This window comes from Manacus candei, unplaced genomic scaffold, assembly GCF_025592945.1.
Source record: "Manacus candei isolate 608988 ecotype Guabito, Panama unplaced genomic scaffold, ASM2559294v1 h1tg000011l, whole genome shotgun sequence".
Lineage (NCBI taxonomy): Eukaryota > Metazoa > Chordata > Aves > Passeriformes > Pipridae > Manacus > Manacus candei.
Genome location: NW_026138059.1, coordinates 8,818,187 through 8,831,066, shown reverse-complemented (window position 1 = coordinate 8,831,066; position 12,880 = coordinate 8,818,187). Strand labels below are relative to the sequence as shown.

Below are 12,880 nucleotides of genomic sequence, written 5' to 3'. Positions count from 1 at the left end.
TCATACCAATATCTTCTGAAAATTACTCAGTGAATTCATGGTACCTTTCCTATTGGAACTGTTGATAATTTCTAAACTGAGTTTTTGCTCCTTATTTGCATGAGATCTGAGATATGTTTCTTTGCTGTTTTTAACGGAACAAAATTACAGAAACATACGAACACAGTCTTATGTTTGTAGTTTGAAACCAGATGATCTTCTAAACAGGATGAGATCTGAATGCAAACTCAGGTCTATAATATACCCCCCGTAGTTGTACTCTGGAGTTCACATAGCATTTTCCCTACAAAAGAGCCACAAAAAAGCATAATGCATTTGCCCAGTGATGTTTTCCATGTGTTTCAGTGGGTATTTCTCTGTTCACTCCCCCCATGCCCTTCATCATATGTCATCTTCCATGATACCTGCGTGATATGTGTAAATATACTCTTATGCACCAATGCAATAGAATATTATCTGCAGAGACACGCATGTTTTATAGTTTCCTTCATACTTCAAAATTATGTTCTTTACAAAGGATTCCTTGGAGTGGATTAAAGTGAAACGACACTACATAACCAATTATAAAAACTATAATAATTTTTTTTTTTTTTGCTTATTTTTATGGTCATGACTTGGCTTCACAAATGAAGATTTGGGGAGGGCTCTATCCATATTTATTGCAAGTGCGTTGGTGGCTAAAAAGGCCAATATGAGATAGACATGTCTGGTTGCAACTTATTTTTAACAACTCTAGAATAATAACTGGAAAAATCGTAACTGAAAAAACTGCAACTGGGAAAATACTGTTCTGGGATTTAAGATTTACCTTAAGAGAGGAGAGATAGAAAGAGAAAGAAAAGGGCACAGAGAAATAAGAAATGAGATAGACAGAAACAGGGCAGAAGAGGCAGAGGTGTGGCACTGTATGTAGTAGAAGAGTTAGAATGTATGGAGCTCACAGTTGGCAAAGGCACAGTTGAGAGCTCTGGGTGAAAAGTAAGGAACAAACAAATAATGCAGATGTCATTGTGGTAGTCTGCTATGACCTTCCAGCCAGGATGACTATGCTCATAAATTATTCTCTGAGAAACTAAGGCACACTTGTAAATCAACTGACCTTCTCCTTATGGGGGGCTTCAACTTGCCAAAAATTACCTCAGAGCATCACACAGCTGGTACAACCCAGGTCAGAAGATTCCTAAAAAACCTGGATGACTACTTTATGGAACAGGTCCTAAGGGAGCTACTTTGGAAAGATGCCCTCCTTAATCTGCTGCTTGTCAACAGAGCAGATCTTGTGAGCGAAGTGGAGATTGGTGCCAGTCTTGGCCACAGCAACCACAAAGTGATCAAGTTTAAAATCTCTGTTGACAGGAGGAAAAGTGCCAGCAAAACCTCAACTCTGGACATGAGGAGAGCAGAATTCAGGCTGTTCAGGGAATTCAGGCTGCTGGTCATTTTTTAAACATCACCTCCTAAGGGCACAGGAACAGGCAATTCCCAAGTGTCAGAAGTCAAGCAGGTGAGGCATAAGGCCAGCTTGGTTGAGCAGGGATCTTCTCTTGGAAATAAGGAAAAAAAGGAAGGTGTATGTGCAGTGAAAGCCAGTTCAAGAGACACAGGAAGAATATAGAGATGCTGCTTGCCACTGCAGGGAGAAAATTCATGCACTCAAAGTTCAGCTGGGGTGGAAGCTGGCCAGAAATGTGGGGAGCAATAGAAAGAGTTTTTTCAAATATATTAATGGCAATAGGCAGTACAGAATATCACTGGCCTGTTATAGGATGAGGATGGTCACCTCACAAACAGGACAGAGGCAAGGTAGAAGTGTTTAAAGCTTTCTTTGCCTCTGTCTTCTACAGATTACAGACCAAGGGGGTCTCAGTGCCCTGAAATGGAGGACCATGACTGTAAGAATGATTTAAAATTCTGCGAGATCTGCTGCTTCAGTTGGATCCCTACAAATCTATGGGGCCTGATGGAATTCAGCCCAGAATCCTCAAAACACTGGCTGATGTCATTGCACAACCTGTCTCGATGATTCTTGAGTGGTCTTGGGAACCTAGAGAGGTCCCAGCTGAATGAAAGCGAGCAAGTGTTGTCCCAGTTTTCAAGAAGGGCAAGAAGGAGGACTCTGGAAACTACAGGCCTGTCAGTCTCACTTCAGTGCCTGGTAAAATTATGGAGAAGATTATTCTGGGAGGTATTGAAAAACATCTGAAAGATAACACAGTCATTGGTAACAGCCAGCACAGGTTCATGAGAGGAAAGTCTTGCTTATCAAACCTGATTTCCTTTTATAACAAGGTAACCGACCTAGTGGATCAAGGGAAGCCAGTTGATGTAATCTTTTTTGATTTCAGTAAAGCTTTGAATACTGTCTCTCACAGGATACCTCTGGACAAAATGTCCAGCACACAGCTGGACCACCACATCATGTGGTGGGTGAGCAATTGGCTCACAGGTTGAGCACAGAGGGTAATAGAGAATGGGGTGACATCAGACTGGTGACCTGTCAGAAGTGGGGTTCCACAGGGCTCCATCTTAGGCCCTGTACTCTTCAACACCTTCATAAATGACTTGGATGCAGGACTGGAAGGGATAATATGTAAGTTTGCAGATGACACAAAACTGGGAGGAGCTGTTGTTCTCTTTCAAGAAATGCCCCACTACCTACTCCAGGAGGAGTTCTGGTGGGACATGTGTGGCCTTTCCTTGGAAAAAACCTGGAGTGGCTGAGAGAGAGGGTCTGCCTGTAGGCTGGAAGTCTATGGTTTTCAGTTGTGCAATGGTGTCTTGCTGCACAGGAGGGAGATTGGCACAGTGAAAAGGTTACTCTGTCTTCCTAGGATCTGCTGGTTACCAGCTGCTGGTAGTCTAAAATCTGCCCAAAATAATGTGAAGCATGGATGCTAAGTCCCTTCGAAGCTGTTCCTAATACATCACATATGTCACATTGCTAATATAGGCATAGCAACAGCTTCTAGCTTCTTCTTATGCTGAAATCATGCAATTTGAGTCCAGAAGACTAGATCACCATTCTGTCTCAAAATTCAGCAAATGTTGTACTATTCAGTCTTCAGAGTGGCATTAGAAACCCAGTCTCCAGACCCAGGTCATACATGACTGGGGACGTACCCAAGTGGCACGTCAGTGGCCTGGGTAGGTTTTTGCATTGAGTGTGGGAGTCCCACTGCTGCAAAGGCTGTCAGATGTGGGACTAATAGCTGGGCATTCGTGAAGGTCAGAATAGCAATCAGTCATCATCCAGAGACTAATGGAGCTTAAAGGGCATGAAACCCTGCAACTGATCCAGTCAAAACAAGCAAATGTCTGAGCAGTGAGTGAGAAAGTTGTAGCAGGTATCTAGCAGAACTATATGAAAGGTGCTCTTATCTTTCTCATTTTCTCACTTCTCCCTATTTCTTTGCAGCCACAGCATGGAGAAGCTGGAGGAAGAAATCTTTAAAAAACATAATTAAACCCACATGTTCAGAAAAAACACGGCATTTACACTGAATACATAATGCAGAAAACTGCTCTGTCAGAGATGTCCTTCATCTGATTATGATTGAAAAGCAAAAAATAGAAAGAATTAGTCATAAAACAACTAGCAACTGAAAACACGTGCATTTAGGTCTTTGGCTCCAGGATAAATAAAGTGCAAATGTAGATTTTTCAGATATCTGCCAGAAGTCAGATAGATATCATTATTTTAGCCTATTTAGAAGGTTACTTGTATGAGAAGGTATTTCTGACACTGAAATACTCATTGTGAAAGAGCTTTAAAGGTCTTTTTACTGACAGAGTTAGATGTTTTTCCTGCTTTTCTGTACCTGTACAGCTGCTGTAAATGCCAATTAAGCTTAAAAATACTTGTTGATGGCAAACATAGACCATACGGTCTATTACATCATTAGGTCTATTTACTTCTCTAAGACTTTACCTGCTCATAAAGTCTATGTTCATGGCTTAGGTGACAGATGTATTTATTCAATTAAACTAAATTCTTTTAGAAGCCCACAAATATTAGAATTTAATGGTCTATGTTCAAGAATAAATAGCTGAATCCAAGTCTTGGGTAATACAGTGTGACTACCAACATTTAAAAAATATTCTTGATTCAACTATCAAGCAATTTTGATAACAACCTTGAATTCCATAAGCTGAAGTTCAGATAATTCTCCTGTAATACAGTTCCCTTGAGATTTATTCAGATGTCTTTACATCATATATTTTCAAAAATACTTAGACACTGAAATCAGTTAAATCAATTTCCATGAAAACTGTGTACTTTGTTGATGTAGGACTTTGTCTCCTTGCATTTCAGTTTCTGATCTTTAAAGAGGGAATTTCCAAACATCGCCAGCTGTTCAAATGTCATTTTCAACAATAAATTTTCACATCAGAAAGGGCAGACTAAATCACCTGTCTGCAGAGCACAGGCAGATATAGGTGATAAGTAGTTTATATTCTGCAGTTACTCCAAGTTTTCATGATTTTATTTGCAGAACAGCTCTATTATTATTGCAAGACCTTAAAGAAGCAGAAAACATGGACATTTGGAGCTCATTGTCATTCCACAGGACATGCCACCTTCCATCAGAACTATCATGTAACTCCTCTACATACAACTTCTCTTTTTTACTGTCTAATTCTACCTCCATTACTAAAACACCAACTACCATAAATGGCTTACGGCTGCATAGCCAAGTGTAACTGTGACTGTGACCCTCTGCTTCTTCATATTCTTTAACTACTTTATTATGAAGATTGAGATGGTATTCAGAAGTCTGTCATGTTACACAGAACCTCACAGCAGTAGTCAATCCCTGCTCTGAAGACCTTAGGCTCTCAGTAAATACAAGAGACAAAAAATTACTGTTCTCCTGACATTACAGTTTTCCTGGATTTAATACAATTTGATGCTTCTTCTCTGAGCACATTGGAAAGCAGAAAGTGGATAATTGCTCAGAGCAGCTCTTCCCTCTTCAGGCAGTAAGTGGTAGCATTGCAGTAGCCTTTTCTTCCCTATCTTCTTCGTTGTTGTCGTTCAAGGCAGTCCCATTTTTCTGCTAAAGCACACAAAACTCCTTCAGTAATTTTATCTTTTATTATATAAAATATAATTTTATATTGTACAACAATAAATTATAATTAATATCAATAATTTTTATAAAGTTATATAAGGGGGAAAACATTGCAGATTTGGGGCCTCTTTTGTGAATGGAGACTTTGCATATCAAAACCAACCCCTCCGTTTCCATGCTTTCAGCCAGGGAGTATTTTGTAACCTAATCAACATTTCTAAAAAGTGAACAAATTAAAACAAATATAAGAACAGCTAGAAGCTTTACTTTCTGCCCCTGAAGCAGAGGATGTGAATGGGATGTCTATATTGTAGATCTTCATTCTTAAACTTTATATTTGATGGACACTAAAAAATGAGCCTGCAAAATCAGCATCAGACCATTTCATGTTAACTGACTTCCAGTGATACAGGATTTTATTTACCCTGTTCTAATAGAGCTTTTTGGAACAACAGCTGTGATTTTTTCCTGGCTCATAATCATCATCAGCCATAAGGAAACTGCAATCAGAAGGGAGGAGACAGATCTGCTGACGAAGCACAAGCCTGCCTCATATCTAACTCCCTCTTGCAGACCCCTTTGTTGGCTCTGCAGTGCTAAAAGGAACAACATACACCAAGAATTCAGTGTTGTCACTTGCATATAGTCCTAAATACAAATTACACCCTTTTCAGAGTCAACTGAAGTCAGTGGCAATTTTCAGTTGTAAGGTAGGACTAAAGAGTGGATCTGTTCAGCAAGAAATGGATTCCCAGGATAATTGCTTTCCTGGTTAGACCTGTCTGTGGTGATTAGCTTGTGTAGTTATTAGGTCTTAGACTTTTTTCACACTATGTGGCTACGTAAAGTGATGCTAGATGTTACTTGTCAAAGGTGGGTGCTTTTGTTGGTGTGGCATTTATGCTACTGTCCTTTGCAGAGAAATGAAGCCTTGTGTGCTCTGTCTCTTATGGAAAATTGTCATTATAAAGATTCAGTTTCCCCATAAGAACACGGCAAATTGTGCAAGGCAGCTTTTCCTTGAGAAATCCTGCTTATTAGCTGTCAAGATAAGTAAGTTAATGAGAAGACTCCTTTATTTTTCAGGGCACAATGGAGTATTTCCAGTGACAGCATCCTGGAAACACTTGCCAGAAAAGGAAAAAGAAAATGGCTTCATAATAACTTGTACCATGCCTATGTCAAAAAATCATGACATCTCTGAGTTCCCATTTTGAGTAGTATCATATTAACATAGGCCTGACTTGGTGCCTGGGTTTTTAAGGTCATGTTTAGGAGAACCAGTAATAATAGTATTTTAGTGGAAATTTTTAAAGTATTAGTTAAAATTATGATACAGAGTGCAGTCTGGCAATTATTCAGAATTCCATTTCAGTGATATTCATGTTTTTCTGTAACACCAGGTACAAACGCTTTTATTCAACATATTTTTAATATACTTTGGAAAACTGAAAATACAAGTGCTTTATAAATTTAAGCCATTACTATTAATTACTACTACAGAATTTTTCCTTCATCATCTCCCTGACCTTTGAGGAACATTAATGAGAAAATTTACTCATTGTGAGTATGAGCTGGGTTTAATGAATGTCTTTTGCTGAGACTATACGACTGCTAAGATGAAAGCTCTCAAATGTTAATGCACTTGAGGTTTACAATGAAAAAATGTTAATGTCACAGGACATAGGTCAGGGAAGTGAACTGGGAGTGATTGCTCATGATAACCATCTGCATGTTATTTTGCAGCAACAAAACAGAATAAACTAAGTCCCAGGACATGTCTCCTGAGTTATGAAGTTATTGCAGGACTTCATCTAGCATTAATGAGGCCTCATTTGAACAAATGGGAAATTATTGAAATACGATATCACAGAAGTAGCTTGTGAGGCACTTATGTTTATCTATTCCAGGATGAGTTGAATTACACCAGAGGATAAAAGGCACCTCGATGACTCGTGTGAACATTGACCTTGTAGACATACTCATTATGACCAGTGAATGAAACCCATAGAGTTATATATTATCAGAAACAAAGTGGAACTGAGAGAAGGGTCTCTATGGTTCATTGATCAGCTTAGGTCCATCTTCAGAGAGACAGCCTAAGCAGAAGGCATTTGCACATATAGGCTATGTATGCAACCAACTGTAACAGAATAAACCTGATCAGTCCTTTTGCTTAAAGTGACACAGTGAGAAAAAGTCTAAAGAAGACTAAAGGGTGAAATGAGATGAGAAATTATTTCTTCTCAGCTTTTGTCATACTCATATAGAAGGGTAGCTTGGAGGTCCTGAAAACAAGGCTGGAAGCATCTTCCCAGATAGGAGAAAATTAATCCACTAATAATTTTTAGTGGAGGAGCCTGCTATCTGACATGCGAGCCTAGAGGAACCAAGGAGGATTGGTCAGCCTGCCCCTAAGTTTGGCTTTTGTCTTGTAATCAGTAGGATGATTCCAGCATGCCTCAGTTCACTTAGACCGTCAACAGCAGCAAAAATGTTGTCATCATTCAAATCACATATGGGTTTTACTCTAGAGCCTTTAATATTTTAAATATAATCAAATAGTGCCATGAATTGAAAGAAAGAAAGAAACTTCTGCAGAAGAGAAGCTATGAGGATTTTACAGATCTGGCATTGCCAGATGAACAGCAGTTAGAAGTAGTACCTGAGCTGAATGGTCTGGAATGACTTTAGCCAGCTGTGACAAAACACACATACCCAGCAGAGTGAATTACAGATGATTAATTTACATAGGAACAACAATAATTTTCTTTATGCTGATGTTGTAATTTCCTTTGTATCAGGTCACTCTTACTTATCTGATTATTTAGCTGATCAGAGACCTAAACCATCTGCATTCAATTAACAGTGTCATTCCTGCTAAAATCTGAGCTCGTGTTATTTGTAAGGATATTCACAAGGTTCTGGTTAGTTTAAAGAAATGCTGTGCTGACTTAACTAACCATTCACAGGAAAGGAAGAGTTGGCACTCATTGTAGGTACTATGGTTGCTATCACATATCCTCCTTCTTTGCTACTATGGAAAGCATTTTGAAGCAGACATTTTTAAACACCCCTTAACTTCTAACCCTTCACTGGGATACTGCAAAACAAAATGGCACAAAACATGTATTAGTTACCTGCTCACAAAGCACAACCTTGCCAAGAGTCATTTCATTTAGCTTTGGATACCTATAAGGTATAAGTTTATGTCCAAGCTCATCACCCTTGGTTCCTTCTGCCATCAATAAGAGAATGAGTCACATCTAGGACAGGATTCACCACAGCATAGACATTCACATGATGAATCCTATCAAACTGTAAAAGTGTTGATTTTCTTCATTTATGTTGATGAAATAAGCCTGACTAGTCGGAGCACAGATGCTCACGTTTTAGATGTCTAAAGTGAAGGAGAAGGTTTTGTTTGTTCTTTGAGAATCTGAAATGTCTATCACCTGCCATTTTGTTTTGCCATGATTCTAGGGTTTTAAGGTCAGATCATAGCATAGATTTTCAGAAAGGTAGCGTGCTCCTGGGAAATATACAAAAAGATAGAATATCTTTAACATGTAACAGGAAAGAAAAGGAGCAGTGAAAGAGGGAGAAGTTACAAACTATGTAACATACAGACTAGGTTATATACTGCACCTCTGACAGTCTAATAACATATACACAAATAGCATCCTGGCGCTTTTGCCACACTGCCCTGTCCTGTGTCCATTATCCTCAACGTTTCCATAGCACAGCAGAATACTGTCTTCTTTCTGCCTCTTGCCTGCTGGCAGTGAGTGCTCTGCATGACAGATGCAAAACTGAGCCTTGCAAAATCTAAAGCAACTCGTCTCCCTATTTTTGCTCAGTTACTCTTTAGGGGCTTAAATTTTCCTCTGGCTGTATGTCTGGGGCAGATGTATCTGTCTTACAAGCTAGTTCTTTATATATTTCCTTCTTTCTCTCATTGACTTTTCGAATCAGAAAATTCATGCTAAATAAAAAAATTTCAGCATTTCCTTTCCAACAGTAGTTACTATATAAACCATAAATGCTCAGCAGTGAAATTTTGATGTTTGTTTCTAGTCAGGTACAATAAAGATTCTACACTCTAAAATGTATGTCAAAGTCATGATATTTTTCAGTTAATCTTTTTTTCTCCCTAAAGTCCAGTTTTCTTCAAATTTCTTATTCACATTATCCAAGACTGATTATATTATTTCCTTTCCTTTTCCAGACATTCTGGTGTTTTTCATTTCTTTCTGACACTTTGCATTTTCCGGGGAAATATATCCATGTATAAGGACTCTGCTCAAGAACATATCCTCAGAGAAGTTTAACAAAGTTCCTCTACTTCCCATGGCAGTGGTGCATGCACACATTGCTCTGAGGAGCGAACCCTGTTCCTGCAACAAATTGGCCCAAGAAGTGTCTTAGTAGTGTCCTAGCAATGTCTAGTTTGCTAACCACTAATTATCATTCTATTCCTCAGGGTCTATCCTATTCATAAAGAGAAAACTTTCCAGGGGCTGCCCTGAGCACTGATGAGCTTCCATCCCACCTGAGGTAATCTACATTATTTGATCAAGTAACTGCCCCCAGTGCAGGGCCCTCGCTTTGAGCACCTTTCTACCTTTCTTTCTGTTATAACTGAAATTTTGAACCCTCTTTTTTTCCTGTGTATGAATTCCATTTAGATATGGCAGCTTTCCAAAACACCAGTTATATGTAACAGTATCAAGAGTACTTCATATTTTCTGTGTGTATCACATTAAGTGCATTGAAATAAAACATTCAAATTGATTAAAGCTTCACATGTATTCCTGTGCTGGCACAATCACATATTGCTGGTACAATCTAAATCACAGATTTCTGTCACAGAATAAGATACAATAACTGAGTAAACTTGGATATATGCTTTACATAAATACAGTAATAAAGACCATATCAACGCCAGATTTGCAGAGATGTTATATCTGTTATAACCAGTCAGATTTTAAAATATGCAGTGCAAGAGAAATGTACTATTTACTGGGCAATTAATTCACCAGTTAAGTTATTCTGCATTTCTTAGTGATTTTTTATACTGAAAAACTCAAGTCATGCTGAGACATATGAGCTGACAATTGTCCTACAACAGCCTGGATGGAAGCACCTTCCTGTAGTTCAGAGCTCACACCTCAAGGATTGTGCAGGGCTAAATGACCACGATGAAGTAACTTCCATGCAGGGTGATTAGTTATCACTCCCTGTTTGTCCAGCAGAATGTAAGAAGAAAAAGTGGGAAAGCAGTTATATTTGATAAATACAGCTGTATTTGATAAATACAGCTGTATTTGATAAATTTGTTCCTGTATTTGATAAATAATAGAAAGTTTCCTTTTGTCTACATTATCACTGTAATTACACTAAGATTATTGCAGCCTTTCTAAGGATCTCCTGACTTCAAACAGGAGGAAAGTCAGGAGGAAAACTAACATGGATAACCAAAAAAAAGTCAGCCCTTTCTTTGGAAGGCATATAATTTTCAATTAAAAATCAGAATACAATGTTTGCTGGTGTTGAGTCTCCCTGGAGAACATATTTCTGCCTGTCATACCCATTTTGTCATTTTGAAAGTCTAAGCACAATGTCAAGTTTTATAAACATATTTTATTTTTTAATTCCTATTTGATGAGGTAAAAGAGGAGATGTTCAGGAGTGTTATCTTTCAAAGAGTTAAGGGGAAAATGAAAGAATTGGTTGTATTAATTGTGGCGTCTTCAAACACAGTTCACATCAATTTACTAAACGCATACATGCCTGTGTAGATTTTGGTTGCCAGTGCACTATGAGGTTTCATGCCCTGTTAAGCCAAGATATAAAGGAAAGCCTTAGCAGTGGCATGTGGCCACTGCCCAAAGGGGCTCCAGACTCGTGCTGCAACCTGGTTAGTACCTGTGGCATGTCACCGCAGGCTCTGTCCTCGCTTGCAGTCAGAATTCGGTTACCATGCAGTAACACATTTCTGTATTGTGTTACTGTCCATGGGCTGCTCATTCACGCTTACATAGTGCTTCTACACATTATTTCACACTGGCACAGGGAAGGTTTGAAACACAAATACCAGCCCTCAGCAAATCTTCATTTACCATTTTGCCCCTTGAAGAATTGAGGTTTCAGCATCAGTCCTTGAGCCTTTTATGTCTCATCTTAAATGGGGTCATAATTCAAAATCTCAGTTTCTGGACTCCATTTATTTGCAGAAAGCACATCTGGACACAATATTGCCCAAACAAAGTTTCTAGACTCACTGCCTACACTTACTCTCAAGCTGCTAGCCTGTGAAAAAGAGTTTTGTGACTAAATATAAACAGAAATCAATTTCTTTACAAAACAGATTTGTGTCCAGGGAAACTTCTTGGTTTCAGTCACTACATGTCCTAAACAAGAATTTCCATTAAAATTCCTTTGAGATGTGACTACAAATATGTAAGCAGGTTTAATATGGATAAAATTGAGTTTTGTTTGTGACTTTGTTGGATGCTATAGCTAGGTCCTTTTACATTTTTCACCCATATTTCACATCTAAATACTGAGATTCTTTTTTCCTTTTAGTATTTGGGACTTGACTTGAAAAATTTAGAGTCTCTTTTTCAGAAGGTGCAGGCTCTGCTTTAAAAAATGAGTCCTATTATGGTTGGGAAGCTTTGGGACACATTCATTTTAATGCTTATATGTTTTATCCCACTTATCAATGAGGCAAATTAAATCTAATTTTGTATCTTCCTATATTTACTATAAATACACTTGCTTGCTGAGAAACATCCTGTGAGAACAAAGAAAGAGTAAGTTCCCTGCTTGAGAGCTCAAAGGATTAGGCCAGTTGCAAAAGTTTCCTTTCCTGAAAGAAAACTTAGCCCAGGAAAACACAGCAGTTTGCCCCAGGCTTAACTCACTAGAAGAATCAAATCTCCTGCCAGATATTTTAGCTATGGATTAAAGCCGTTTTGCCATAAATTTTGGATATCTACATTTACTTGCCAAATGATACACTAAGATTCTTTCAAAGAGGTCAGTGGCACATTGGTGAAACCCATACTGGGTACAGTGGGGGAAACAGAGAAAGATTTTCTATAATTATGTTTGAGATTTGAAAAGTTAACAAACATGTTGTGCTATGGGGTGGAGAATGCCCCTGAGAAAATTCAGTAGTTTCCATACACTTCTCTGGTTTTGTTACTCATCCTCCCACATTTCTCTTTCCTTCCTCATTTCCGTCACAGCTGCACTTTAAATAATGTGGGCCTGATTTCCCTTTCCCTTGCCCCTGGTTTTGCTAGAGTCTGTTGGGGTTAGAGCTTGTTTTCTTTCTTTACTTCAGGTAATAGTAATGTTACACCCAGGGACATGAGGATTGAACTTGCGAGAGTGACATAGAGTTTGAGAATGATGCTCTGAGACAAAAAGAACGAAGACTATCTGTTTACACATGTCAAGTGGGTAAACTATGGAGAAACATTTTGTCCAGTTCCTTGTCTGAAGACCAAAGCATCTGTATACAGAAGGTTTTTTCCAGTTATACATGGGCTGTGGATGACACATCATGTAAAAAATAGTGTTTACTGATTTGTGAGAATTTTGCTCCAGATATTACATTAATGCATGTTGTAGGTAGAAGTAAAGTCAATTACAGTAATTTCAACACAAAAAAGTAACATTGTATCTATGGTGTACTGGAGCATATTTAAGAAATTTTCTTTCTATTTTCAGTGAATAATGTCCTAAATCATCTGTAAGAAAGAGAATGGATTAGTGTTTGAAACATGCTTAGGTCT

The 12,880-nt window shown here is 38.4% G+C and overlaps 1 long non-coding RNA gene across 1 annotated transcript; it reads left to right on the top strand.

Annotated features, from left to right (window-relative positions):
• Nucleotides 1-2,089: 2,089 nt before the first annotated feature.
• LOC127466833 (uncharacterized) lies at nt 2,090-12,628 on the top strand. Its single transcript, XR_007902876.1, has 4 exons — nt 2,090-2,590; nt 4,494-4,597; nt 9,556-9,629; nt 12,427-12,628. It is a non-coding gene; the product is annotated as an uncharacterized LOC127466833 (long non-coding RNA).
• The last annotated feature ends 252 nt before the right edge of the window (nt 12,629-12,880 follow it).